Raw genomic sequence first — 6,830 nt, forward strand, 5'->3', positions numbered from 1 at the left:
GGTCCAAATCAGGAATGAGGTTGGAGCTCTCAGGTTCAGAAGCACTAGCAATTAAGGTGAGCACTAACATTTTTTTATTGTTCACTGCTGCTTACTGTTGGTTTCCCTCAAGCACTCAGCATTAGTGCTGGCTGACGTAGCCACAAACCAAAGCTGCAGGCTAGTGCAGTAATAGGCATCAGGTCTCCTCTTTGCATAACTTGATAGTTTAATGCCCTTAGCAAAATGGCACCCAGCACTGGCCACAACAGAATTGTGCATGCATGACATGAAAGCCATGTTTATCCCAAAACAACATCCATCAGAATCCAATGCTCCTAAGCTGAATTTCTAACTCAAACGTTTCAGGTCAGCAAAAATAGAAGTGCATTCCTTGCAGAAATAAAAGAAATGAACAAGGCAAGCCTTCAGTTCAGTGCTCTTTCTGTACCAATTATTCAGCTTTCTCATGGATCATGGAATAAAAATGGAATCTGCTTGAAATAAAAGCAAGCAGCATCAATACATAGAGAAAGAAAGTTAATACTTCACATTGAATACATCTGTTCTTTTGACCTTCTCATTAGGAAAAACTATTTAAATTAATTCATCTGGACCTCAATGCAATGTTTTGAATTTTGGGATCATTGTTCTTATCTGTAATTTTTGTGAAAGGTGGTCATTAAAAAGGCTCTTTTGCTTTCTGTCTGCATTTCATTTGTAATTTCTGTTATCTCACATCTCTTCTTCACTTGTTTATTTTCCTATTTCATTTTGTATTCATTCCTTTATCTTATTCCTCGGTTGCTTATTCCACAGTCTTTAATGTCCTTTTTTAATTGCTGCTCTTCATGTTGTTGGCCAGCCACACTGTCCATTCATTGTCTTGACCTTTCCAGCTTTACAATGGTCAGTAAAACTATTTGAGGTTGTAAGATTTCTGTGTAAAGTCCAAATGAATCACTGGGACTTCTATTTTATTCCAGAGTCTTCCCAGAATACTGCAGCAAAAGCAGAATTTGTCAGCTAGCCAATCTTCCAATATCTAGTAATGACTGTGCTTTTGGAAACAATTTAAATACTGTCTAAGAGGAGGTGTGTCTTCAAAGAAACTTTCCATATAATCACCAAATCATAAATGATGTGCACTGGTATTAGAGATTACAGTATATCGTATAACAATGTGCTACTTTGTTTAGCACTAACCCAAGCACAATGTTCACAAAGCAGCTGACTTACGTCAAAGCACAAATCAGCCCCTTGGCCTTACTGAAAATTGGGAGCAATTCTTCTCTCCCAGGGGACTTCGAAATAACAGCCTTGGGACTGCTTCATGAATTAAATAAATCTGCTGATTGCTGCCACTGCTTCTGTTTAAGCACAAAGTTGAGTGTGTGGGATTTTCCTTTCAGAACTTGACATTAGTATGGAAAACAGAAACAAGGTTTAGCCATAAAAACAAAGAAATGGAAAGAGGAAACTTTTCTTTTCTGTTGCTTTGTTATTTATCTTGATTGAAGATTGTTCTAAAATACTAAAATAATGAAGAAGCCACAAGCACAGTACCTTTTCATACAAGCATGGGAGCCCAATGGGAGCTTCTGTCTCTCTTCACTTTGTCCTCATTTTCAACATTAGCATTTCCTATTTTAGTTGACACTATTTCTTGAAAAATTGACCCTATGGTGAAACTGCCTTATCTTTTGACATTTGAAGGTCACATTGATTCAGATCACTTCACTTCATTGGGCTCTGGGAGCAAACGTTATTAAAGAGGTTGGCCATACGGTGCCTCAGTGGTTAGCATTGCTGCCCCACAGCACCAGGGCTCTGGGTTGGATTCCAACCTCAGGCGACTGCCAGTGTGGAGTTTGCATGCTCTCCCCTTGTCTGCATGGGTTCCTCCGAGTGCTGCAGTTTTCTCCCACAGTGCAGAGATATGCAAGTTAGATGGATTGGCCATGGGAAAACAGGGTTACAGGGATAGAGTGGGAATAAGGGGCATGATGAATCTGGGTGGGATGTTCTTCAGAGGGACAGTGTGGACTCGATGGACTGAATGGCCTGTTTCCATACTGCAGAGATCTTATGATTATAAGGTATACTAAATTGAAGGTGGAGCACCTTACTTATTATTAAGAGATTGTCTAACTCTGAGTGGTGGCAGCAATTCTTTACATCTACCAACTTAACAAGTGACACTTCCCATTACTTTCTAAACTTATGTCTGCAGAAAATTCAATTTAACTTTTAAACAAATTAGTGGCAATAATAAAACCCCATGAGTGGAATTTTCTGCTCATGAAAATGTTTGCTGAATGGCACTGGCAATGGAAAGAAAGTTGGAAAAATATGGACTGATCAGATTCTCAACATGAAGAAAGAAATTTCCAATTTCCCAAGTAGTGTTTAATTGGCAAGTGCTGAATCTTGCCAAAGAGAGGTGACTACTTTATTTCCAAGCATTTGCATTTCATTGTCAGCTAAACCCTCTGCATTTCTATTCAGTCCCGGAATCTCATCTACTTCCCTGAGGGAATAGACAGCGCCTATCACTGACATAAAATTCAGTGTGGTAACCTAACAGCTACAGATCACCACTTGCTTCTCCAGGCATTCCACCAATTATGTCTTCACCACATCATCCATGAATACTCTATGGGCACCCTTCTCCCTAGAAAATCAGTACTAGGAAACCCACAGGTCTCACCACAGCATCATGCCTGCCCTCAGTTCAACCCACACATGAATTCAACCCTCAAGATCTCACTTTGGAACTCAGGAACACTTCTGGCTTGCATATTTCTGCCAGGTTGCTTTGTGCGCAATAACAGACAGTTCATGCATCTACACATGATACATCTTATGACTTTTAGCTTCATTTCTTAATGTTCACTCACTTAGCAGTTACTTGGACTTCAGTCTCTGTGGCTTTCATTGTTTTTGGGCACATAGACAGAAATAGGCAGCTTGTCTCAGCTTGGAGCAATGAACAGCACAGGAGGTGGACTTGTTGCTGCGTGGCACCATGTTATGAGGATATCGCACTTACAGCATGTATCAGCTGCTTACACAGCAAACACACTGCATTTGCTTCAACCAAACAGCCATGTTTAAAAGTCAAAAAGGGAATCATTCCTTTAGGAGATCAAGGGGGACTATGATCAGTCAAGGGGTACTGCCACAGTCTGTTAAGGATCTCTTCCAAATCCAGTCCAGGGTTTTAGCCAAAATTAGGTACAACTAGTCTGGATATCAGATGTCAGTCTAGTGATTGGGCCAAACCTTCGTGTGATGAGACTAAGGGACGAATTGGGTGTAATGACAGTGGATGAGAGAGCAGTTAGAGGTGATGCAGGGGCATGAGCAGTGGTTAGATGTCACCAGTGAGTGAGTAGGAAGTGTAAAGGGCAGGACGGACTAGTAGTTTAGAAGAATGAAGTGGACAAGAGCTATTAAGCAGACATAGTGCATGCAATAATGACAGCTATGGTTCATAAGCTTGGGTGAGATAAGTGTGCAGTGGCAGTGATACAGTTAGAATGTATAGTGGCCCTATAGCAGAGAGAAGATGGTAGTACCACCATTCATGAGATGAAGAGCAGAAGGTTGCATGAGAAAAATCAATGTGGGCCATCACAGAGTAGGCTACATGAAATTTGTTCTAAACATCATGAAATTTGCCATGAAAAATCAAAAATTCAATCCAAAGCAGTTTAAATTTTACAACTTTGTTCAAGTGGAGTACAGCAATTGATCAAAAGCTAAACCAGTCATGGAAGGCAGCCAGTAAGGAAGACGGCTGCAATGTTTGCATTATTGCAAGCATTGGATAGGAAATTGAGTCAGAATATGGTGCATTTTACTGTGGGATTATGGGTTCAAGTTGAGCTGAATGCAAGGAGATGAGAAGTTCCTCTTTCTATCACCTTTGCAACACCTAAGTAAATTGAATTTAGTGAATCTTAACCCAGTGAGTTTGGGCCAATGGCATAAAACTGCCCATAAATCAAGCCAGCTTTGGCATTCTGACTGTGAAGTATCAGAGTAATTGTTGATGTGAGGAACAGAAAGCTGCACCTAAGTTTGTGGTTGAGATATATACCATCTGGATTTTCAAATCTCATTCCTCTCCATCAGTGAGTGCTCTATGCTCTGGGCCGCCATGTAGGACAGTTTTCCTCTTCCAAATTGTTAGCATTTCCTGCTTTTTCAAGTCCAGAAAGTGTAAAATCAAATAAGTATCATTGTGATAATTCCTGATAGTTGGGAAAATCTATCTTAGTGTTTGTTGCTGTTATTGCGTATGTTAAAGTTGATTGATTCTTTTTATGGAATAGATTGTTATAAACAGATGGCTCATAACTGGAGTCTCACTCATCTAGAGTATAATTCCGAGCTTTGGGAATTCAGGGACATAATGGGAGTTTTATGCACTCTGTACTGCTTTATACATTTTAATCAATATGTTTGCCCTGTTCACTGAAGGTAAACATAAGTCCTCAAAGGATTTCTCAAGTGTTAGACAGCAGATTGATAAAACAAATTACATGAAGATATCAGATTTTGGACACGTGAGCATTCCTTTTCAAATAGTGCTTCTTTACTCATTTTTAGCATCACGGACTTGCTTTTACATAGGCGACAATTGTTCACCCCAAGTGAGAATTTAATTGATCTTTTTAATATTCACTTTAGAAATTATAATCAGTGAAATATTAATTTTGTACAAATCTTAGAAATATTTTCTTTCGGTTTTTATTAATTGAGTGATTTTCATCAGCATTAACTAAAAGTTTGATTTTGTTTTGCATCAAGGTCAGATTGGCATAAAAATAATGTGCACGCACACACACGAACAATACAAGATAAATCCATGTAAGAAACAACAGCTGCTGTACAACTGGAAGAGTAATGGCTGTATCTTCAGATAGCAACCTTTATGTGCACAAAATATATGCAGCAAACCAGAATGAGGTGCTATCTCGAGCAGCTTCAGTAATTTGCTGTGACTAGATGACATGAACAGGTGTTAACAACAAGACATATCCAGAAAGCTGGACACACGAATAGATCATGTCTATATGTATTCTCAGGATTGAGTAACTCGTATTTTTTTTAAGCTGATGTCCTTTATCTATCTTTTCTGGTTTTGTTACAGCATTAATGCCTACTAATACATTTGAATACTGTCTAATATTAATACATTTTATTACTCAAGATAAAAACCTTATTGTCCATGAATGTAATAAATAATGAACTACTAAACCCTATTACATCAAATAATCACAAAGTGTTACAAGAATATATTGGGAGCAGTGAAAGCAGCAGAGCAGAAAGGTGACAAGACCGGACTAGGGTCAGTTAAAGTGAAAGAGGCAACTTACTCATTCTGAACCTTTTACGTTCCTGATGGGTCCAATTATTAACCTACAACATGGCACTTATCCTAAAGTGGAAACATTCAATTCACAATTCTAGTTACAACTTGAATAGGACAGCAGAGACAGTTTCCCATGCCAAACCTGCTAAATGATAGTCTTTCTGGTTGATGTTCTGAGGCAGGAAAATTTCAACAATTCTTTTGTTTTCTTGTGGATCAAGAGACCCAGATGTGCTATTCTGGTATGTAAGCTGCACTTATCTGGGCTTTTCCCTTTCCTTGAGTCATCTTTGACCATCAGTTTCTCCATCCTACATATCCCCAGCTGCCTGCATACCCTCCACCCAGGTGATGCATCTGGTAAAATTGGACCTCTGACAATAGGGTCTGCAATAAAACCTGGCTGCATGACCAAAAAGATCTGCATATTTCTGGTGTCTCTGGCTGTTTTGTCTACTTTGGGATTCGCACATCATCTCTGCTCCCTTCTAATATAATCCAGCCAATGTTATTATCAAACCCTTCACATGACCAGAGATTATTCTCTGATACATCCCTTTCAGAATCATCCAGATTTTCAAAGAACTGTTAATCTCTAGCTGCATACAATATGATCTAATGACTTGATTTATTGACTGATGTGGCCACAATATCCTCAAAAACAAAAAAAAGTTGTCAGAGTGCCCACATATTCTGCAAAACTCCTTCCCAGAGCAACTATCTTGAATATCTAAACTTATTTTTACAAGTTAATTGGTCAGTGAAGACTTCAATTGAGGATTGTCTTTACCATCTTGCATTTTAATTAAATGTCTCTGCCTACAAACTCAGCACTTAATCAATCCGAGACCCATTCATGCCTCACACACAATGAACAAATGGATTGAATTCTGGAATGTGCTTTTTCCCTTCAACTTCTGAACTATTTTTATTAATATTAGGCTAAATCATTCCAGAAAATTAATGATGCATGAACGATTTACGCAGTCATTAATTTGCAAATCATGCATTAGGTTTTAGGTACATCATGAGCAGCAAATTTCCAGAATGTGTTGCCTGATATAGACCTTTCAGCCATTTGACTTGTGAATAATATCTTCAGCTTGCCTCGCCATTATTTTCTGTCTCTTTCTGCTCTCTTTATCAAACAATTTTTTTCTGTTTCTGTGGTGCAATGGGGAAAGGTTGTCAAGTTGGACAGGAGGAGTTTAGGGTGGAAAGGAGGATTGTTAGTGTAATATAAAAAGGATCGGCAGGCAAACATCTGAATCTGAAACAAGGTTTTAAATATTCTTTGACAGGATGTAGTGTCACTGCTAATTTCAGCATTTATTGTCATTTCCCTAATTATTTGTAATGTGCCTACTGGTTTGCCATAGTCATGTGACCTGTGCACACAGGATTCACTGCAGGCAACCATTTTACAGTCAGTTGAATACAGACACAGTGCAATCAAGTCTATTGTTAT

This window comes from Chiloscyllium punctatum, chromosome 3 (genome assembly GCF_047496795.1).
Source record: "Chiloscyllium punctatum isolate Juve2018m chromosome 3, sChiPun1.3, whole genome shotgun sequence".
NCBI classification, from domain to species: domain Eukaryota; kingdom Metazoa; phylum Chordata; class Chondrichthyes; order Orectolobiformes; family Hemiscylliidae; genus Chiloscyllium; species Chiloscyllium punctatum.